Source organism: Echinops telfairi, unplaced genomic scaffold, assembly GCF_000313985.2.
Source record: "Echinops telfairi isolate 266 unplaced genomic scaffold, ASM31398v2 ScPeMD7_1;HRSCAF=3_0, whole genome shotgun sequence".
NCBI lineage: Eukaryota > Metazoa > Chordata > Mammalia > Afrosoricida > Tenrecidae > Echinops > Echinops telfairi.
The window spans coordinates 75,149,049-75,173,711 of NW_022103896.1; the positions used below are offsets into that span (position 1 = coordinate 75,149,049).

Below are 24,663 nucleotides of genomic sequence, written 5' to 3' on the forward strand. Positions count from 1 at the left end.
TCATCTATAACTTTTTTTTCAGAACTGCTTTCAGGATTTGTTTCTTAATTTTGCTTATGGAAAGTTCGATAATAATATGTCTTTAGATAATAATATGTCTTGGCAATTTTCATTTGGGGTCTATGCTGTTTGGGGTTTGTTGAGCTTCATGTCTTTCATGATAATTGGAAAGTTTTATTGAGGAAATCTGTGACAATTTTCTCAGAGCTCTTTCTCCTTCTGCCTGGTGTGAAATTCTGATCATATGTTTTATTCTTCCTGATGTTGTCTCATATCATTTCTTAGCTTTTTCCCATTTCTCTTCTTCTGAAGATTTCCTTACTAGATTGGAGCTGAGAGATTTGTCTTCTCATTCACTCATTCCATTCTGTGTTCTGTTGACTCAGTTCTACTCCTTTCCTTTTCAATGTATTGTCTATTTTTAAAATCCTGTTATTAATCTTCTGGATGTCACTTTATTAGTTTCATATGGTTACTAGTTATTTATTTATTGTGCCAGTTTATGATTGTAGTGTCTTCCTAAGTTATTCTAGAATTTTGTCTGAGTTTTCATTGGTTTTGTCTGATTTCCTGGATCATTCTCTCATCCTATCGAAAGTACCTACTTTCATTTGCACAGCTGGTAGTTTCAAGTCCTTATCTGTTTATTTACTTAAAAATAGTTTTCTAGTTCTGTATTTTTGTCCCTTGTTTTAGCAACTTTGCCTTATGCCTTCTTGTGAATTGAGGTTACCTGTGTCTCCAGGACTGTTGTAATTGGGTTTAATTGGTGATAGTATAGGTTGCTACAAGTTCACATTGACTCAATGTCAGTGAGGGTTTATTTTTGAGCGTATTGAAAAGATCAGAGATGTGTAAGGTACAAACAGATCTGCCTGGATCCAAGGGGAAAGTCTGGTGTTTGTTATTAACGTGTGTCAGTGAAATATCTTCTTAAAGAAGTTCGAGACTGCTGGCCATGCAGACAAGTCACAGAGTTTTCCATTTGATTTGATTGTCAGCATAAAAGTTGGCATACTTTGTTGGCTGAGGAGGACAAGTGGGTAGGGTGCGTCGTCTTGAAAGAAGTTCCTGCTGGTCCAGAGGGTGGCTGGGGCATGGGTGCCATGCACTGATAGTTAAGGTGAAGACTGTATGTCACCAAATGGGGGTGGGAGGTGGTGTGTATGTGAGGGTGGGTCTATGACCTCAGGCAGAGCAAGAACTGCATAGGGCTGACGGTCATCAGCTGCTAGCTGGGTAAGAATGGGGACTGGACAGGTGTCTGGTCACTTAGCGGGTGTGGGAATAAGGGAGAGATTTCAGACCAACTCCAGGTTTGGACCTGCGTGAGTAGAGCTGATGATCAGGTTGTTGTCCTCTCTGGAAAGCCTCTTGCAAACATTTAAAATCATCTAGTTTCTAGTCAATCCATTCTATTCCCTTTCCATTGAAACTCAGGGTTCCAAGATTACTATCTGCACTTGTTTCAAATGGTTTCTTGTGCCTTTGTTGTAGAAAGTCTGGGTCTTTACAAGTCTCATTTACAGTTAGAAATGCACTGGACAAAATTACTACTTATTGAACACTAGGTTTACAGGATGCATGCATGATTTTGACACATTTCAATTTCCTCATCAAAAATATCAGAAACCATTTACATTTATCTCTTAAATTTATGCTGACTTTTATCCATTTAATGGGAGAAATACGTATTCAAATTCATTTTCTTTTAATCCTTCTAATCTCGAAATTCTCTGGGTGGTATACTTATCTTTACAGATACATTCATTCTGACACAAAGGTAAATTGAGTATTAATCCTAGTAAATTGGCTTCGTTCATGAAAGTATTACTTCAGTAACAAATATAAATGTCGTCAAAAAGTTCTGAGAAAGTAGGCATCAACTGTAGAGACAATGCAGTGGAGATGGTCTTACGCAACTACTCAAGTGACCCTGACAGTACATCAAATCCAATATTTCAAATATATAATATTAAATATTATACATTTTATATATTGTATCACAGCTTCATTTATATGTTTAGTGTACAATAATGTGTTTTTAATAAATAAGTGGTGTTTTAAAGAAAATGTACAGTTTTGTTCATGTCTCTATAGAGATAATTATATAAGAAATATCTGTAAATCTAGTGCTAAATAATGTTTTGTGGATCTTACTGATTAATTCCATAATAAGTAAAACTAGAAATTTGGAAAATATATATAATTTTGGTTGCGTTCTTAGATGCTATTGAGTGGTTTCCACCAATAGCAACCTGGGCCACCCTCACCGCTGTTAAAGCCTCTCTTTTAAAGCCTGTTGTTGCCGCTCCGGTGCCAGTCTGTCCCAGGGAGGCTCCTTTTCTGTCTTGCTCACCTTCTATTTTACGAAGCTTGATGTCCTCCTCTAGACTGGTCCCTTCAACGTATAAGACATGAAGCCTTCCCATCAGTGTTTCCAAGGAGAAGCCTCCTCTCACTTCTTCTAAAACAGGTTTGCTCCTACCCCTCACCGTCCATGGCAGCGAGTCAATACTCTCTGCCCACGTGACAGGTCAAACGTATCACTTCCTCTCCTTTCTTATTTTTTAATTCTCAAGCTTTCACCGGCACAGCAGGCTATGTCCTCAAAGTGAAGCAAAATCATTCTAATGCCATCATCTAAGGTTATTATTATTTTTCCATATATGTAAATGCATCAACAACATTTTATATAGTTAATATCACAATGTTAATGGTTTTGTTTAAATATAACTATCAATAACTCCAAGTGTTCTGTTCAGGGAATGTTCCATATCTTGTCAATCTAGTCTCTACTCTTTGGCGTTCAGATTATTCCTAAATTTATTCTCTGCTCATTGAAAAGTAAGGCAAATCATCCGTTTTCTTACATGATCAGCCTGTGCAAAAGATCCCACCAGTTAGTACGAAAGGGAGGGAAGGTCACCACAGCCCATTAAGTATCAAGAGGAAGCTTGCAGGTATGGTGCTCCCTGAGCTAAGATTCTCTGATCTTTTCTCTCGAAGGTTATCTGAGTCGATATTTATTCTAGAACTTCCTGATGATTTGATTTAAACCCAAGTGCCAAGAAGATGAAGAGAGAAACAAACCTGATAATAGTTCCTGGATAGGAGTTCCCGGTGCCAACTTCTAGGATGTTAATGAAAACCCAAAGTATGTAATTCTAGAGAAAGATGGGCGAAAGGCAGATCAAAGAATTCTTTCCTCTAATATCTAACAAGACTCTCTTAAAAAGAGATGAAAGAGTAATTGTAGAAAAAAATATAACTTTAAACAAGATCATAACCTCATGCTATTACATTTTAAACGGCAAAGACAAGACAAAGCCCTGGCATTTTGCTGTAAGCAAGCCTCCTCCTCCCTCTAGTCGTCCAAAGTGCCACTGGTGAGTCGACAAAAACTTGAGATTTTTCACTGACAGCTTCAATTCTGGGTAGAAGCCAGGGGACTAGTCTCTTCCTGTTTTCTCATTTCTGATTTGTTTTCCAGCATTTACACCATTAAAAATACGATAAGATTATCTCTTGACCTGCAGATCACATCACGCATCCACATAAATCCTCTTCTTAAAAATGTTTCCTTTTGGGGCTTGAAAGTAAACAAGCGACCATTTAGCCCAGAAGCAACAAAGCCCACATGGGAGCAGCACACCAGCCTGTGCGATCATGAAGGCCCGAGGGGACCAGGTTTCAAGCACCAAAGGCGGGGGAAGGAAAAAAAAATCATATCATCGTGAATGAGGGGAGCGCGTGATGGGGACCCAATGCCCATCTGTAGGCACATGGACATCCCTTGCAGAGGGGTAGTAGGGAGGAGATAAGTCATCCAGGGTTCAGTGTAGCAATAATGAAACTCACAACCTTCCTCTAGTTCTTAAACGCTTCCTCCCTGCAACTACCATGATCCCAATTCTACCTTGCAAACCTGGTTAGACCAGAGGATGCACAGCGGTACAGATGGGAACTGGAAACACAGGGAATCCAGGACAGATGAACCCCTCAAGACCAGCTGTGAGAGTGGTGATACTGGGAGGGAAGCGGGGGTAGAAAGGGGGAACGGATCACAAGGATCTACATATAACCTCCTCTCTGGGGGATGGGCAACAGAAGGATGGGTGAAGGGAGACGCCGGACAGTGCAAGATAAGACAAAATAATAATTTATAAATTATTAAGGGTTCATGAGGGAGGAGAGAACGGGGAGGGAGGGAAAAAGGAAAATGAGGAGCTGATTCCAGGAACACAAGCGGAAAGCGAATTTTGAGAATGATGAGGGCAGCGGATGTATAAGTGCGCTTTACACAATTGATGTATGTATAGATTGTGATAAGAGTTGTATGAGCCCCAATAAATGATTTTTAAAAAAATGTTTCCTTTTTGAAATAGCCAGAGAAATGTAAGGTGAAAACAGACATGCCTGGATACAAGGGGAGGAAAGTCTTGTGTTTGTTTTTGAATTTGTGCCAGTAAAATCTCTTTTACTTAAAGAAGTCCCGGACTGCTAACCCTGTGGACCAGATCTGGTTCCATTTGATTTTATTTTTCCATTTGTTTTTGTTTTCCATTGGATTTTATTGTCAACATTAAATAGTAGCGAGCTTTTAAAAGTCTTTTGATTTCCTCCTGTCTTGTAAAAGATGGTACAACTGACTATTCCTGATCCACACTTCCTCGTGACCCAAATCAACTGTTTCTGCCACATTTAGCTGGAAAACAACTCTATAATTTGCCATAGTGTGCACTCTTCCATGATGGCTCCCTATCTTGTGCCAAACAATTTCAATGATTCACATAATATGCCCAGCCAGTGTATACCTTTGTGTTTGTCATCCATGCTCTGTTTTAGATGTAAACCCCTTTACCTCCATGGCTCTGCTTCTCTGAGCTCTGCTTTTCTTGGGATTTTAATGGAATAATTTTCTCTTTGAATATCATTATATTATGCATATAATGTCAAAAGCCTTCAAAGGAGATTTTTATAACTAATCATTGTGTCTCTCTTTTGTCTGACTTAGTTGCATGTATTGTTTTGCTCTTTTAATTAGATGTGAGGGGGGGCAAGAAGATACTAAACCGTTCCCTGGTACAAATATTTACAAAGTCCTTGTGACCTTGACGGCATGGCTTGCTTTCCTTCACTCCACGATCCTATGTAGTGGACTTGGGAGGAAAGCAAAGAAGGAGAAAAAAGGTAGGCTGTAGGTAGAGCCATTCTGGGGAAATTTACCACAGATAAAATTGTATTCCATGCATTTGCAGATTTTTCTTCCTTTCTTTAGAAAACCTTTCATTGTGAATTGACTGCAGGTTTAGAGAACACATCAGTTTTGGTTCAATAATTCATCCACTTTTTGTTTCTCATCTTATTAATTCCAGCCCCCACAATGTAGCCTCACATAGCCCACTTCCTCCTGACGTTTCTTATTTCCATCCCTTCTGAACTTTGTCTTTGGATAAATGCTGCCCTTTTTGATCTCAAATGATTGATGATTCTGAGGTGTGCATCCCTCGCTAGTGTTATTGTTTCCCTTCTAGATGTGTCTATTGTTTGGCTGAAAATTGAGCCATGGGCTTGAGTTAATTTCCAGATTTCGTGAAGATGAAGGGTTCTGCTTGGTGGTCCCACCAGTCTCTCTCTGATTCACATGCTTAGCCTCTTTTATGATTTTGAATTTTGTCCCACATTCTTCTCCCATTCTATCAAAAACCTTCTAATGTGACTATTCTCAAAGCCGTGGTTAGTGGTAGCTGGGTACCATCTAGACCAGTGGTTCTCAACCTTCCTAATGCCGTGACACTTTAATACAGTTCCTCATGTTGTGGTGACCCCCCCCCACTATAAAATTACTTTTGTTGCTACTTCATAACTGTAATTTTGCTGCTGTTATGAATTGGGCGACTCCTGTTAAGGGGTCGTTCGACCCCCAAAGGGGTCGTGACCCACAGGTTGAGAACCGCTGATCTAGATCTTCTGGTCTGAGTCATGGAGAATATTGCTCACATTAGTCTTATTTGCTCTGGACAGGGAAGAATCAACAGTTTCACCCTAGATGGACAATCATGAGTTTGTAGTACCCCAACCACTTATTAAAGTATGATGGAGAATTTTATGTTGGTGGACTGTGTTATTGCAGGTTTTTCTTTTCATTCTCATCTTACTACGGTGGTGGAATGAAATTTCTTAATATGGCTTTTCTACCCCAAATCTGTAGCACCCATACAATGATAGGGTGACACTATGCAAACAGGCAGTATGTTAACACTAATAGAAAGGATTGGTCTGTTTTTGTTACACGTGCCCACCCTCCACCCCCAAACCTGGCTGTAAGGAGGTGCCATCTTTGAAGCAGCAATAGAGAGGAGAAAAGCCCGGAAGACCTTGGAAGAGCATGTTCAAGATAGCCGTCTGAAGGGGGAGACCAAGATATCCAAGACCAGATGCTTCCCACACTGTGGCGTGTAGAATCCGAGGCGCAGGGCCAAGACTGTGGGGTACCTTCTCCTTATCTGACCTGACATGGTGGAACTGTGGGACCTAATGGCAAGCAGGCCAGCTCCCTGCATCACGGAGGCAAAGGCCAAGGGGTCACATGGCTGAGAGACTAAGAAGTGGCAAAAGACTTGGCTTCTTGGCTGAAAGGACCAATGGCTGTATCCTTACTGTTTGCTGGTCTTGACTGTGGGAACCTATTAACTTCCATAATAAGCTCCCTTAATTGTAAGTATTATCTGTGAGTTCTGTGTGGCATTGCAATGAATTACCGGATTCAGCATAGATGTAGAGTGGCATGGGAGGAACAGTGGGTGCCAGAATAGGTAATGAAAGATGGAGTATGGAGGCAAAGGGGGAGCCAGTGAAAGTCAAGTATGCCTGAGACCTGCATTGCCATTTCTTGCAACCACATGCCCCCAATGGTTTAAAAAAATGACTTTTGTTTACATAAATAGAAGTCTCTACAATAATTTAAAGAAAGCTTACAATAATAATAACAACATTAATTTAGGATATTTGAGCATTTTATAAATGTTTTTAAAAGATGTTCCATTTTGATTGAAGCAAAATATAGACAGGCATTCACTTGTTTGTCTATTGGTATTACGATCCCTGGCCAAGAGCCCGGGTCAATGCGAGTTTATTAAATGATCCCAATGCATCAATTTTGCCATTGATGTTGTTGTAAAACTGACTTGAGTGATGAAGTCTTATGTTTTTCTTGACTAGTCTTTCAAGAAATGCTATCTAAGAAGAACAAGTGTGCTGAAATCACTTGACAGCATCTAACAACGAAAACGACAAAGACAAGTAGCGGGAGGAAGAAGGAAAAGATTGTCTTGAGAATGCTAAAATTAGGGAACTGACAGAGTGATCATAGAACTTTATTTGCCTATGACAATTCTAGTTTGTTCCTACAGAATTGGCATAATTATTAATAACACCACTTTTCCTCTCAAAATGTCCTTGTTTGGATGATAAATTATATAGATACTCTATTAATCAGACCCTGGATAATCAAAAGCTATTTGGTATCCAGATTTAAGTTTTGATGGAAGATGGAGACTGAGCTAGCTACCTTAATTGGAAAGGATCAGATGCATTATGACTTATTTTAAACATACTCGTGCACATGCAGCACTTTTATAATATTGTACAGCATCCTAATTATTTTAAAGTCATATCCCTTGGCTTCCTTCCTGACGGACTACATCCCATCATTCCCACAGCTGGAACTATACTCATCCTTATCTTCCTCCAATTTCTTGAGCAGGGCTTCGTGCTTAGTAGACGTGCAATAAATACTTGTTGCGTGAACTTGAACAAAATGAAACTTAAAGGGTTAAGTTGTCCCATTAAAGATAATTTGTGGCTTATTTTATGATCCACAGACTGGGAGGAGTGCGTGTACAATAGTACATTTTACAGATTGAGCACACTCAATTAATTTTATGCCTCCTCATCTTTGCTTTACTATTTTTATAAGTATTCCATTGTGCATTGTGACAAAGCATTTCTTCTCTGAAAGAAAGAAAAATAGGAATTTCTCTTTATTGCTGCAAGATGTCCACAGTGCCTTCAATTTCCTTGGGTGTATTGAACAACGAAGGTGTCAATTTTTTTCCTTGCCTTGGCTTCAATCCGAAGGACAACAGGGGATTATCAATATGATGTTGGCCATAACTTGCAATCATCATTAGTGAAAAATCCAGTGAATAATATTTGGCCTGAGTAAGATTTCAAAGAGATTCTAATAAGAACTGCCTAGAAGACCAACCCTTGAGAATCTGTGTGTTTTGTATTTGAGTACTGAAACTGCTGGCCAACTGGCAAGGCACTGGGCTCTTCTAACAAGTTATAGGGTGGAAATTATTTCTCTTCTCGTCCATCTGCTCCAGGAACCATAGCTCATATTTAGAAGTAGCACTACTTAAAGTAAGGGGACAAAATGGACCATCAGTGGAAGTAAGAGAGAAAAAAAAGAATTAAAAAAAGCATTGAACTAACAGCAAGTTATTTCAACAACAACAACAATGAAAACAAACCACTTCCTACTGTTCATGCAGAAGTCCTGATTTTATATGATCGCCGCGTGGTCTAATCCATCCACAGAGATCCCCGTGTTACCTTTTGAGAAAATGAAAAGGCACTTACTTTTAATGATATGTGAGAGGACTTCTCTGTGACGGAAATGCAATAGCCCGTCACTAAGTGCTTTAGCAGAGGCAGAGCAATGACAGTTGAGCAATAGAGGGTATTCACCACAGACTGAGGTAAATATTCAGAGAGAGAAAGAGAATAGACGTGTGCGGGTGAAAGAAAAGCACTAATAAAATCATCTCGCTCTCTCTGTCTTCTCTCTCTCCTTAATTTTCTTCCATTGCTTTGAGCATCTAAGGAAATCACTCACATAGGTACATTCTTTAAAATGTTTAAATCGAAAGGTAAAGCTCTCTGTACCTGACATGTAGGAGTGAGTGCCCATCGTCATCTCCTCTACTGCATTTATGGGTGATAAAACTCATTTGTGGGTCAGACTTCTTGGTCTAAGCCAAGAAACACACAGCATGGTCCGCACGAAGAAGCTGTTATTCAAAGGGATGAATAACAGTTTTTCTGTTATTCTGCTTTTATTTTATTCTGCTTTTTCCAGAATAAAAACAAAATGACTAGAAAGCAATTTTCAGGATGGACTCCTATTGAGAACCATTTGGAAGCATCTTTTACCTAGGATTGTTTAAAGTACTAATGTGTTTAGAGATTAGTTTTATTCAATACTGTAATGAGTAACATGACTTGAAGTTATGCATTTATACTCCAAAATTATCTTTGCATTTATCGAACCCTTCATCGATCAGGATCGTTTTCTAAAACACAAAATCTTTTTCTCATACACATACTCATTTCATCTGTGAGGGGGGAGAAGGACCAAGCTACTTGTCCTCTAAACCCTGCCCTGGAGAGAGATGAAAAACATTAGATCCATGGATGTAAAGAATCACGTTTTAAAGAGCTTCTGCACGGCGAACTCGCTTCTTTTTCCTTGGGAGTTTACTCACACACTTGGTTTCTACTCACTCATATTTAATCTGTGAACAGCCACTTTTTTCCCCCACTATGACAACATATCTCTTAATTGAGATGTTCCAAAATATTTTCTATTTGCGAACTCGAGCCAGTAAGACACACACAAAATGTCATCTTCCCTGAACTATCTCCCAGGATTAGCTGTTCTTGGGATCCGGCTATCCTTAATCTATGAATGGAGAAGGCCTGAGTGGAGGTCAATTCTGACTGGAGGAGTCAGGGAGAGCTTTAGAGAGGTGATATGGAGTCTAACCTATAAGGTAGTTTGGTTTGCCAGGTTGAAAAAGGCATATTTTCAGAGGTCTTTGTAAATAGAAGTCTATTTTTATGCACAGAAGATATTCCCATAATAATATCTCCAGTCCTTAGCCAGTTAAGTGACACATACTCACACAAATAAAACAAAACAACTCACGGCCATAAAGTCAATTCTGACTCATAGCTGCCCTTCAGGACAGAGTTACCAAGACTGCTACTATTTACAGAAGTAGGGAACCTCATCTTTTTCTCTCAGAGTGCCTGGTAGTTTTGAACTGCTGACCTTGAGATTAGCATAATGACTTGATATTTGTTAGAAGACGATTGAATGAATGGAGATGCTTCTTGTAACATTCATTTCATTCATAAGTACCAGAAAGCTTCTATGGATCTGGAAGTACTGAGTAGCTTTCAAGACAGTCAATATTTCTATTCATTTCTTGGCACTACCCAATATTTTTCAGGAAGAAATTTTATTCCCGTGGAGGAATAAAACTAAATATTATGAAGGGTTTGGTTAATTATTTTTTGGTATTCAATATATTTTAATCTATTCAATATTCAAATAATTTGTCATTGCTCATGTAATTGTTAGCATTCTTTAAGATGTTATGCTAAAAATGTATGTATGGGCTTATATTTACATGGTTTCTACATTTACATGTAGTTTTGAGATTCAGATTAAAAAAATAGCAGGAACCATTTCTTTAATTTCCCATCATATAAATGACAGGGGAATGATTTCGGTATAGCTGTGTCGTGAAAGAACCACATGTTTATGGTCAGACGGCTATTTCATAGGACACATGTAAATATGTCATCTTCTATGTCCTGAGGCTCAGGAAGGGTGCTCGCTTCAACCGGAGACATGACTTGAAATGACAAGATATACATTTGGGGTGTTGCTTATGTTGTCTCTTGCAATATACTGGTCACAGATTTTCTTTGTGCCCCATACAATCTTTAATATATATTTCATATTCTCTTGATCTGTTGCTCAGAAAAACACTCATATTTTCTAAGAAGGAAAAGAAAAAGAGAGAGAGAGAGAACTCTTTCTTGGGTAACCTCAGAGCACAGGAAGTTTGTGCATGCATTCTGCAGCCGCGGCCATGCCAAAATGCAATTTGGAGGGCGTCCAGCCCTTCATTGGAAAGTAATGGTTTTCACTGAACTGAGTTATGACCAGCTGTTTACAGACAGTCTGTGACATACTGATAGAGCAGAACACCGTATGTTGCTTTCCAAATCAAATGATACAAGAAGTGTGACAGAGTGGAGAAACATCTGTCATTAGCAATTTTCAGCACGCTTCACTAATTCTGGACAAAATACGAGTAATGAACTTACCGCAGGAAACTTCAAATACTACCACTGCTGAAACAAGGATATAAACAGCGAGTCTTCCTAATGGCTTCTAATTTAATTCATTTGCAGTAAGAAACAAACAAAGTGGGTTATTTGTTTTTGATCTTACAGTAGTAAATAGTCATGCTGATCACAGACGCAGATTTTAATCAAAAGACAGACATCGCCCGGACTCAACTTTCTTGTAGCCCAGACAGAAAGCTTTATTTCCTCCTTCACTGATGAGCTGGTGGATTTTTGCTTTTTGGGGGAGCAGCCGAGTTGGAGAACGCACTGAACTGGGAGGCAATCCGCCGGGCGGAGGCTCCCCATAGGTGACCCGCTGAGATTGGGGTGGCTTGGGTTCTTAGAGATTTGTTGGACCTGTCATGAATTTTACATGGTAGTAAATATTCCGAGTCTTGTTAATAAGAAGCTTGTCGAGAAGAATGCTTTAGGTCTTTCACAAGCTGCTGTGCCCGCCCCCTTCCCTCTCTTGCTTTTTGATTTCTTTTGCTGGCGCTTCATTTCCATTTTGCGGTCCCACAAATGTTCACAGTTCTGTAACGAGCGCGTGGTCCTCACACAGCATCCACACGGTTCTCTGCTGGTCGACGTCACACTGTTGATGAGCTCGCAGAGCCAAACCATGGGAAGGCTGCAATCTGTGAGCATGTTTCTTTTGTACCCTTGCAACCCAGCGGAGCTCGGAGGCTGTTCACGTTCAAGGCCTCCCCACTCCCGCTTCCCCCTGGTGGGCGCCAAGGAAGGGGAATTCTTCAGAGGGCAGGATTGAGCGTGACTCCAGAAGAGCAAAAATGAAGAAAGGTTGCAGTTTTTTATCGGAAGTTTCAACTCATGTTCAGAAAAACAGTGATGCCAAAGGCAGACACGAGATCTTGCCCCAGCCTTTGGTGCTTCTCCAATGGGACCTCCTTTGGACCGCGTCCCAGAACAAAGAGACTGACAATCATTCTGAACGGACGACTGTCAAATGAGTGTAGGAGGTCTTTGAGGAGCTTCTAAATGACAAAATTATTCATGACAAAATGACACTAATCTCTAATTTCCAGTTCCTGATAAAATTTAGTGGGGTACCCCATAAAAAATGGTTTGTAATATTCAAAGTCTTAGGTTAACCAGATCATGCCTAAAATGTTGCAGGAAAATCATCTCCAAATATTTAAATATTTCCTTCTTCTTTTTCTTTTTCTTCTCCATTCGCGTCCTTCTCCTTCTTCTTCTTTCCCCCCTCTTTTAAGGGAATGGCAATCACATGCTTTTTCTTTTTCTTCTTCTTCTTTTTTTTTTTTAACTTAAGGGATCCCAGAATTATGTTCTGATTCAGGGGGGAAAATATTCTAAGATATGCAAATGCTGAATTCCTCTGGTTTTTGCAGACATCTGCATTGACACACAAAACAAAGCAAAAACTATAGATGCCATTGAAACCCATCATTACGTTTGTGATCTAGATAATAAAGTAAGCAGACCCGAGCAATTCGCTAACACTAACGCTATTCTTTACATAAACAGTAAATGTTTAGATTTTCCTGTTCGCTGACTAACAGCACACATATCATAAACACTAAGCTGTTATAGTACGTTTTGTGTGTTGATTCACTTTAACAGTTGTTAGTGTGAAGACAGGAGAAGAAAAGTGGGTGTAATGAGACCATGTGCAGTATGCTGTGAAAACAGAGGCCCTTATTTGGCATAATGGGTTGCACCATAAGGGCCATAAAATTGTGCATGTGTTAGTATCATTTTAATTATTACGGGTGCCACATGTTAAGCAGAATAGCGGAACTACTAAAACAGCTTCAAAATCCTTACTGCTGATCGCTGCATTTAATTACAAATAGGAACATTTGGAGATAGGTCACCATAAAACCCTTCTGTTGTCAAATGAGCTCAAATCTGATTTTTGTAATTATGTTTTTATACCACAGATCCTGTTGAATAACTATAGGGAATAAAATTTTAATAAGTGCTGATTAAATGTAGGTACATCTTGCTTCCTAAGAATATTTATGAATGTTCATCACACTTAAATCAAGGTATCATCACTACTGTCCTGTGAACAGGGGTATGATCATTCAACCTTAATGCAAATAAGCTGAATAAATTTATGTGCCATGGAATATTGGCTTTTTTTCCCATTGAAGCATAAAAGCTCTGGATTTCAATTATTCATTCTGTTTGTGAGAACTGTGTACTGTACTGTAACTCTCTAGACCCAAAGTGTTTTCATTGCTCCACTACCTGTCAGACTTAATGGAATCTTGTAATTAACTTCCCTAAGGCGGAGTCTCATCCAGCTTGAAAACTTATGCCACTACTTTTTTCCTTACTTGAATAAATATAGAGGCAATAGTTTCATTTTTAAGATGATTTCTTTCTTTAAAATTTATACATTTGTTTTTTACTTGGGTGTTAGAAATTTGAGTGGATTGGCTCTCCCAACCAAAGGGCTCTTTTGGGTGCACTCATATGGATGATTCTTGTAAAATATGTTTGCAAAGCTTTGCATAATGGCTACAGTATCAGCTCTTTTGAACACAATATTATCACTCTGTTTCCAACAGAGATGTGGAACGTAAGATGAACAGAAACAAAGATTACTAATGGACATTGGCATATGAAAGCCATGAATAGTAGGCCCAACACAGAGCAGCTATTTTTTAAAATTGTTACGTGTTAATGTGGGTGTATGATCCCACATATCTGTAGAATAAAGTAGAATCTATTAAAACTATATTTATGTATCTATAAATATGTGTGTATATAAATTTGTAATCACTGTAATTTCAGAAGATTTAAAATGTCTTTTGATATAAGCTAGAGATGTCTAATCCCTCAATAAATAGTATCATTTAAAAATATCGACATTCCTCTGTATACTCTAGAAGCCCATGTGGTTTGGTGAAGTTGCTACATATAGAGATAAAAGTTCTGCTTTACAGCAAAATATATTTATCAAGAGGGACTTCCATTCTACAAAACACGCAAGGATAGCTGTTTTTATGAAACACTCCATCCTCATTTTATAAAGTTATTTCAATTTCTAAGTAGCATTGCAACATAATCATTCAGAAAACAGTACTCATGTTAAACTCAGATCTCATTTCATGTTCATGAGAAGGCAACACGGCAGCAAATTGAAATCTCACTGTTACCAGGAAACAAAAGCCAGTCCCATCCATATCTGGTTGTCATTCCCTGAAAAACACCATTCTGATGAACTCCTCAGACATTGACGTTGAAGCTATAAAGCACAGGAAGAGAACAACTCACGCTTTTCTTTGAGATTGAAATGACGACTACACAGGAATGATCCTGAGGGTTTTGCATGGTTCTTCTTGGGATTCATACTTTCCTAATGTCATATCTTTATCATTTAGATCTGTGGTGTATAGTCTTTGTCATCTTTAGCTGGAGTCAATCAGCCAATAAAATACTGAGGTTACTAAGCTTTGTTTTTGTTATTCGAAAGCCTCATTAGACAAGTGTCAATTTACATCTCTTACTCATTTTTGACAAAGAAATAGCTATCTCAAGAATTCAAGTTGCCGTTCTGCTACCGTTTTGAACTTCGGTGGTGATAGCCTATGCATTGTAGGAGATATTTCCTGTGAGCAGTGCTTTGAACTTGATGGATACAGCTGTACATCACTAAATAATTTAATTGTGGAACATTGGAAACTTATTGAAATGATTCATGGGAATTGTTAAGCAGAAAACCCTAAAAATACAAAGAATTTCCCATCAATTGTCTGATGTTGTGCTTGGCACAGTAATCATGTTACTTTGTGATCCTCTGGCATAGAACCCATTTTATAAATGGGTCACAACCCAAAGAAGGTACAGACAAAAGTTAATGACAGACTGTAGAGAAAGAAGGACCTTCTCGCTTTCCTATTTATTGGTGCCCTAGTTTCTAAATGTGTCATATTAACTTTTTATAAAAATTGTTGCAACATTGCTTTAAGCAATTTTGTAGGAAAATCCAAAAATTGCAGCCAACAGATATTTATTGAGAATTGTGGGCATTGTGAGAGGAGGTGGGCACAACCATTACGTTTTGTTAAATGGATCCTACTGGAATTGAGCCTTTTTCACGAGTATTCACAGCCATGACTAGGTCTTATTTTTTATTTTCCAAATGTCTCCTTGCTTATATAGCTGTGGATGAAATCCATGGCCCTTTCCAGAACTTAATTTCTTTTATTCCTTCGATGTGCACAGTACAGGGGGTACAATTAATTTTGATAAGCCTACCTTCAGAGTGCTTACATCAGAAAGACAAAATTTAGATCAGAGAACATGTTACTCCATGAGATTATCTGTGTAATCTGATGTGGCCATGGCTTTGCACATGGCCATGTTTTCTTCTTGTTTGGTGGGACATACTTTGTTCCAGACAACAGCTATAGACTACCAGTTCAGAAAGCAATGTCATCCAACATCACCCTCTGCTTCTGCTTTAATTACTTGGAGTCCTCAGACATTTTCCTTATAACCCCTTATTTATGATTGCTATGATTGCTTGAGAAGGTTTCATTCTACCAAAGAAGAAGTAGGGAGCGCTGATCATTTTAGGATGACTTGTCTCTTATAAGAGCCCTAGTGCACTGTGGGCTAGGTAAGGGACAGCTAGCCTTAAGCTCAACATTTCAGATCCACCAGCTACCCTGAGATTCAAAAATGAGGCTATTTGTTCCCATACAGTGTCCTCTATGAGTTGAAATCAAATCAATGGCAATGGGATTTATTTTGGTGTTGCCTTTGATAATTATTTTCTTCATAATCAAGGGATCAATAGATAGAAGAAAGATGATCTGTTTAATGGTACAATTTGCTTTCTGAAATATTGTATGTTCCCTACTATTTCTAATAGAAAAGTTGTGTTTTCATTTTCTTGCTTTATTAGAGGAAGCCACTAAAGGTGACTTCTGCCAGAGTGCTTGCTAGTTTATTGATCAGCATGTCTGAGACACCTATCACTTCTCAATTGTCTGGTTATCTTAGAAGCTTGCTATGCTACCTGACATGAGCAGATATATACCATCAGAACTTCTGCCTCACTTTCTGTTCCATTTATCAGAAATGCATTCGAAAATCATTCACAAATAAAATGGTTCACATGTTAATTTTTGGCAAGCATCTTAAGTGCTATAAATTAAATCATAACTGCTTTATGTAATATCTCTTTCCTGTCATAAAATTTAATTGTTTTCTCATTTTAAGGAGAAAGTTGGTCTACCTTATCTTACATAATGTTCTTAAATTTATGTGAGTTCCTTTTTCTAAGACATTTATCTACTCACATATCAAAAAACACTTCCTTAAGTATAAGTAAAGCTTTTTGTTCATTAATACTTGGCATTAATAATTATTTGAAAATCGGTTGTTGTTGCTCGTAGGTGCCATCGAGTCATTTCTGACTCATAGCGACTCTGTGCACAACGGAAGGAAGCACTGCTGGGTCCTGTGCCCTCCCAGGGAGGGTCCCATTTTGCAGCCACTGTGTCAATCCAGGTCCTTGAGAACCTTCCTCTTCTTTTCTCTAAGGTTCTATTGTGATTACTGTTAGGCGCCATCATGTCAGTTCCAACTCATAGTGACACTGTGTACAACACAATGAAACATGCCTGGTGCTGCGCCATCCTCCCAGCTGTTCTAACGCTGAACCCACTGTCGCAGCCACTGTGGTCAATCCTTCTTGTTCAATGGCTTCTTCATTTTTGCTGGTCCTGTACTGTACTGAGCATAATGTTCTTCCCTAGAGACTAGTCTCTTTTTATAATATATCCAAGGTACACTAGACAAATTCTGGCCATACCAACTTCTAAGGAACATTCTGGCTGTATTGCTCCCAAGACAAATTCATCCAACCTTCCAGAAGTCCATGGTATACTTAATATTCTTTGGCGATGTCTTAATCCAAAGGTGTTCTTCTCTGGTCTCCTAACTTATTGCTAATCTTTCCCATGCATAAGGGGAAAATGAAAACACCATGACTTGGGTCGGTTGACCCTTCATTGTCAAAGTTGACATCTTTGCATTTTAACAACTTAGAACTATCTTTTGCAGCCATTGCCCAATGCAGTATGTCTTGACTGCTGTTTCCATGGGCATTGATTGTGGATCCAAGTAAAATAAAATTCTTGACACTTTACTTAATTCTTTTCTCTATTTGTCATGATGTTTTTTTATTTGCTCATTTGCGAGGATTTTTTGTTTTATGTTAAGGTGAAATTCAGAGTGAACGCTGTAGGCTTTGACCTTCATCAATTGATGCTTCAAGTTACCTACACTTTCAGAATTCAAGGTAATGGCATCCACATATCATAGGCTGTTGATGAGTCTTCCTCCAATGCCGATGCTGTGTTCTTCGTGTGATCCAGATTCCGGGGCTACTTGATCAGCTTACAGATGGATGAAAGGGTACAATTCTGACACACACCTTTCCTGAACTTAAACCATTCAGTATCTATTTGACTGACTGCCTTTTTGTCTATGTACAGTTTCCACAAGTGCACATAAGTTTTCTGGATTGCCCGATTCCTTATAATGTTATTCATAATTTATATGATCCATATATTTGAAAGACTTTATGAAGTAAAGTCAACATATGGTCAAGGATATTAATACTTGTCTATGTCCAGATGATATATATTTTTATCTCTAGTATAAATACATACATACATATATATATATATATATTTATAGATCTCTCATCCATCAGCCTATCCAGGAACACTATACACGCATCCCTTCTGCTTTCAGTTTAGGGTCAAAACTATGACTTACCTAAAAATCTATTGGAATTTTCAAAAGGCAAAGTGTATACTAATGATACCTTTTACGGAACAGAATACAACTGCTCAGAAACATCAATTGATCAGAATGTTTCTCATCGACTGCCATTTTAGGAGAGGAGCAAATCAGCAAAGGGAAACAAACCCAAACTAGAACATTTGAAATACCTTTTACAAGATGCAAGGTCTAGATCCATTCGGGACTGCACTTTCAAACCTATATCCACACCAGAAAAGAAAGGTTCCTTTGTGAACCCCCGTTTGCCCTGCTCCTTTCTCTAACCTCAATGATCAATTCTCAGGTAGGATTTTTCAGTTGTTTTGTACATTCTTCTATTGTTCCACTGTTGCTCTGAATTACGGGCAATATGTAATAACCCACTTTCCTGTTCTGGATGGTAGATTGTCATTACCATAGTCTTCTCCCTAGTAGTCCACATCTTCTCATCTTTGCATCCTTAGGGCACGTCTATGGTAATCACTCAACAGCATTTGTTGGTTGAACTGAGCTCCAGATGTTGAGCTAGTTGAGCATTAACTGAAAGAATTAACTGCTAAGAGTGGGCTAATTTCCACCTAATTGAACCTTCTAGTTAACTAAAAATTAGCAAGAGAAGTTTGGTGTGTGTAGTGCAGGCTTTGTTGAGAAACGTTCCTGTTGAATGAAGCTCCTTGCCCTTGAGTCAAATCTGACTCATCGAGACCCTAAGCACGGAGCAGACCTGCTCCTGAGGTTTTCCAAGGCTGTGAGTCTGTATGGAAGCAGACTGCCACATCTTTCTTTCGCTCTGCCGAACTAGGACTATAAATAACAGACCACCTCTCTGCTCCCCACAAGTGTGCCATCTTTAGCCTAGAATAATGTCACACTCATTTTTGTGTTCGCAGAGTCCAGTGCTGTCTGCCCCATCCCATGTGCTCAATAATTATTTTTGAATGATAATGTTATTTATTTGTACAACATATTTATTGCATACCTACATTTCAATGGTCTAGCATTTTTAACAAATAGAATGGATATAATTATGTCTGGATAATTCTATAAGAGGAAGTTAATGCTCTGCTCTCAATTTCCTTAGTATTTTAATAATTGTGGTTCTAAAGTGGAGATGAATTTTTTTGCCAGAAATATTTATTTTAGGGAAGCTATAAGTAGAAAGTGTCTTGAGGGCAGGACCATAGATGTTAAATTTATAGATCATTCATTAATGATAAAGACATCATTGGGGTTTAGAAATCTGAAGGCACAGAGCAGAAGTCAAGTATACTCGCATATGTGGATTTTTTTATTAATAAGAATTTCACTGCACGAGAAAGGTGTTCAGACTCCCCTTTAATTTTGCACTCTTCTACGTCTCCCAAACCTTCATATTGTTTGGCAGTATGTTGCATGACTGTTGCTGTAAGTGTGAAAAGTCGGGATGAGGTTCACAGCAGGTGGATGGCCTGGAGATGGGAAGTCTGTCTGAGGACATCTCAAAGTTGTAAAGGTATTATTCTCACATGGAGTTATTTCTCAGTGGGTGTGAGCAACAGCTTCTCATCAAGCTGGTGTAGTGTGAAATAGAGTTTCCTGAAAAATGATGTGCAGACATATGCAGAAAGCCACATGCTTAGTACATGCACAGACTGTGTGCCCAACTTCCCAGTGTTGGAAGAAGATGAACTAGGAATGCAAAGTCCCCTTGGTGAGTAACCTAGGAAAATGCACAACGAAAATCACCAATTATCCACTGGGTGCAAAGCGGGCACATGTTGAAGGACAATTAAGAGTGAAGCTATATTGGAAAAGGGAGATTGATAGACTAGGAAGAATCTAATTGTGTAGAAGGCAACTCTTCTCTCTGTAATACTTGAAGACCTTCCACTGCTGTGTCAGAGCTTTCCAGAAAATTAGGCTCCCTCTCTCCATTTCTATAGGTGTTAACCTAACTGCAGGGAACATGCATTCAATTAAAAGGATAGGAACTAGACCAGAAAACATCCATTAATCCTAGTTAAAAAGATACAAAAAACGTCAAACCCAAATCTGTCCGTTCTGACTCCTGGCCGCCTGCAGGACGGAGGAAAACTGCCCTTGAAGGTTTCCAAGAGTGGAATCCTAAGGAAACAGCCAGCCTGATCTTCTTCCCATGAAATAACCGGTGACTTTGAACCACTGCTTTTCTCGTTCACTTACTTTGTATTTGGGTGGGCAAGTTTTATCCCAGGCATGATTTTCAGACCACTAGCTCTAAAACTATCAATGTCCTTGGTGGTACAAAGAGTTAAGCGCTTGACTACGATCTGTAAGTTTGGCTTTCAAATCCACCCACCCAGAACTGCCTTGGGAAACATCCTGGTGATGTGCTTTTGAAAGTTCCCAACCTTGAAAACCTCCCGGAAACATCCTGCGGCACACACCTGGGATTACCATGAGTCAGGGCCAAGGCCCCGGCACCGCCACCATCATCTCTCTGTCTGTATCTGAGATGCCTACCTCTTTCTTGAACATTTTATTGTGATGTGGATGAAAACTTACAGACAACTTTGGTTTCCATTAACAATGTATACACAGTTTGGTTCCTGGCACTAATTGTGACCTCTTCAATGTCACAGCCCTCTTCCCACTTCTCCCTGGGTTCTTCATTTCCACGCGTCCTGATTGCCTGCCCCTTCCTGCCTTCTGAGTTTCATTTTTGGGCAAATGCCTCCCGTGGGTCCCATGTGAGTGTTCGGAGGAGTGCGTTCTCACAGGTATTACTGCTCCCGGTATCAGCCGTTTGGCTGAAAGGTTATCCGCAGGCGTAAGTTCAGTCCGGTGTTTGAAGGGACTCTAGACACCATAGTCTAAGATGTTCCACCAGCCTCTGTGAGATCAGTACATTTGGTCTTTTTATGATTTTGACTTCAGTCTACATTTTCTCTCCCTCTCTGTCCAGGTCCCTCGATTGGCATCCTGATCAAAGCAGTTGGTAGTGGTGACTAGGCACCTTTTAGGGTTTTTTTTTTTCTGGTTTCTGGTTTTTCTGGTAGTAAAGATGGTGGTTCTTGTGGCTCATTAGTTCTTGGAGCTATTTGCTTCCTTGAGCTTTGACATTTCTTTACTCTTCTTGGCTCCGGATAAAGAGAAATGAATAGTTTCATCTTTGACGATCACTCCGGCTTTTCAAACAGGCGTCACTACTTCCCAAAGTAGGATGTACAAGTTGTCTTTGTGGACTGCAAGTACCCTCCTTGACCTAGATGACCCCAACGTGCCCCTGTGTGCTCTTGTCAGTGGATATACGTATTTATAGATTAAACACATAAGTATGTAAAAAATCCTCTTATAAACTACAGATATATATGTATAACAACCATGCACATATATATTTATCTTGCATATCTACTTATGCATCCACTAATAAAATATTGTTTTATTACTTCTTACTGCAGGGTTAGCTATATGAGAGTATTTATCATTGTTCCCTTTGGTTCTGTGTACCTCTCAGGGTCTTCCTTTGCGTGTCATGTTATGCTGGCCTTGTCTACCTTCCTGTATTTTGCCCTCACCTCCACCCAAATTAATCTGTGTCTCCTTTCTAGTTATTGATCTTCCCTCTCATAGCCTCTCAACTCTGGAAACCCTCAAATAATGTTTCTATGTGAAACCTCTTCTTGACTTTCTGTAATAATGGTCTCCTATAATATTTGTCCTTTCATAAATATTTCACTCCAAATCATGCCCTGCATGTTCATTCGTGTTGTGTGATGTTTTACATATTCAACATTATTCTTTAATGTTGCATAGTATTCCATTGTGTATGTGTATGGTAGTGCGTTTATCCATTCAGCTATTGTTGGGCACTTAGGTTGTTTCCATATTTTTGCCATTGTGGATAGTTCTGTGATGAACATGGGTATGTATGTATCTATTCATATCAGGACTCATTTCTCTAGAACATACACCTAGTCGTGGTATTGCTGGATCATATACTATCTCTACTTCTAATTTTAAAGGAAGTACCATACTATTTTCCCCAGTGGTTGTACCAATTTTCAATACCACCAGCAGTGTATGGGAGTCCCAATAGCCTCATGTGTTCTTATCGTGTTCTGTTCTTTTCCTCATTGCTATTAGTTCTAATGTGAGAGGAAGTTTCATTGCTGTTTGGACTTGTATGTCTCTAATGGCTAATGTTTGCAAGCGGGTCTTCATGTATTTGTCGGTCACAGGAATGTCTTCTTTGGTGAAGTGTCTGTTTATGTCCTTTGTCCATTTAAAATTGTTTTTCCATTTTTTGTTGAGATATTGAAGTTTTCTCTAAAATTTAGAGATAAGTCCTTTTGGAGATGTTGTCGATTTAATTCTTCCCTTAGTCTGTAGGTTCCCTTTGTACTCTTTTGAAGAAATCTTTTGATGAGCATAATTGTTTAATTTATAGGAAGTTCTATCTATCTGTTTCCTTTTCTACAGTTTGCATGTTTTTAGTTATGTTTGGCATTCTATTTATGCCATAGATCAAGGCTCTTAGCATGATCCCTATATTTTCTTCCGTGAACTTTATAGTGTTTTGTTTTTCATTGGTTTCTGGTCTGTGATCCATGGTGAGTTATTTTCTGTGTGGAGCGTGAAGTATGGGTCCTGCTTCACTTTGCTGATATAGACATCTAGTTTTTTTTTTCCCTGCACAGTTTATTAAAAAGACAGTCTCATCCTTATTTAACAGGCTTTGGTCCTTTGTAGAAGATCAACATTCCATAGTCAGCGGTTCTCAACCTGTGGGCCGCAACCCCTTTGGGGGGGTTGAATGACTCTTTCACAGGCATTGCCCGATTCATAATAGAAGCAAAATGACAGTGATGAAGTAGCAACAAAAATAGTTTCGTGGTTGGAGGGTCACCACCACAGGAGGGACTGTATGAAAGGGTCGCGGCATTAGGAGGTTGAGAACCCCTGCCAAAGGTGGAGAGGTTTACTTCTGGGTCCCCAGTCTGTTCCGTTGGTCTCTATGACAGTTGTACCAAGAGCAGCCTGCTTTAATTCCTGAAATCGTGTGGTGAGGCCCACTCTTCAGTTCTTCTTCAATAACACTTCACTTTTCTGTGCCCTACTTTCTTGCCACATCAAGTTGGTCATGAATTTTTTTCCCAGTTTGTTAAAGAATGCATTATTGAAGGTAATTTAATCTATCTAAAGCTAATTTATTGTAAATGCTAATCACATATGAATACCATCCTAGCAACATCCAGATTAGTGCTTGACCAGATAACGGAGCCCCACAGCCTAGCCAAGTGAACACATACAATGAACCACTACACTATGAATCAAGTCTGTTCCTCTTGTATCACATAGCACACAGTGTCACAATTTTGTGTCAGGACCAGATTTTATTAGTCCTCACTGATGAATGAAGTGTGTCCACTCCCGTTGTGGTGGAGCTCTGCAGAGGTGGATGCCCGTATCGAGCTCTCTGGACCCGGTTTTCATTAAGTAATAAATCAATTTGAATCTTCCTCTGCATTGCCTGTGTGCTACTTGTAGGTCTTTTACCTGGATTTTTTTTCCCCAGCTGCATTCTTCTCATGACTTTGTGATAATTAAGAACCATAGGGGAATAAATAGAATGTCTGTGAATAAGACATAAATAAATATGATCAGGTCGACTTGAACTCAGTAGTGGGAAAGGGGTAAAGAAAACGCAAGTATTATGCATTTATTTTGTCCCACATGTTTATAAAAGGGATTTGAAATGGCTTACTTAAAAAGGTATGTATACCATACTGCCTGTGAAAATATAAACAGAAAGTAAAAAATTTGGAAAGGAGGTAGACTCCAATATGCTAACTATGAGGGTTAATGAGAATAAGAATTAGTCATTTCACTACACAGATGGAGGTTTACTTATGTGGCTTGGTTGGCAGGTGTGCCGACGCTGTGGTGTTAATCTTCGGGTTCTTTGTGTAGGAGGCCCTGGTGAATTTTCTCCTTCAGTTTGAAAAGACCCAGATAAAGAGATGCAACTGGCTATGGATCCTAAAAGTGGGCAGGTTGTAGGTCAGATATTGCTTTCCTGAACTGCTGCTTGATATTTGGCAAGATTTGGTTGTCATGCAGTAAGAAGTGATTGGCCCCAAAATTTACACTGGGGAAAATTGTTTCTCATTCTGAATGCCTTAGCTAGTTTGCTTTTGTTTTTAATAGCATTTAAATTATGAAAGTAACACATGCCCCTTGTTAATCTCAAACAAAAGTATAAAATGCAAAACTGAGACTTCCTGTACTCTCATTACTCAGCAACTACTCTCTTCTTTGGGGAACAGTGTAAGGAGCGCTGGTGGTACAGTAATTAAGCACTTGGTTTGGTATTGAAAGGTTGGGGGATTGAATCCCGCTCCATGGGAGAAAAACATGACAGTCTGCTTCCATAAAGATTTATAGCTTTGGAAATGCTATCAGGGAGTTCTACTTGGTTCTACCAAGTCACTGTGAATCTGAATCCACTCAATGGCACTGGGCACTCCTTTATACTTTGATCTGTTCAAACACACACACATACATAAAAAAGCTCAGAACTTTCATTGACTTTTCCTTTCTGTCATTTTCTATTTGAAAGAAAATCTTTCTTTCTGGATTTTTGAAACATAGAGACTGTACAGTCTCGTGTGTGTGTGTGTGTGTGTGTGTGTG

At 39.1% G+C, this 24,663-nt stretch overlaps 1 pseudogene; it reads right to left on the reverse strand.

Annotated features, from left to right (window-relative positions):
* Positions 1-11,583: 11,583 nt before the first annotated feature.
* Positions 11,584-24,663, reverse strand: part of LOC101655078 — a 19,417-nt pseudogene continuing 6,337 nt past the window's right edge.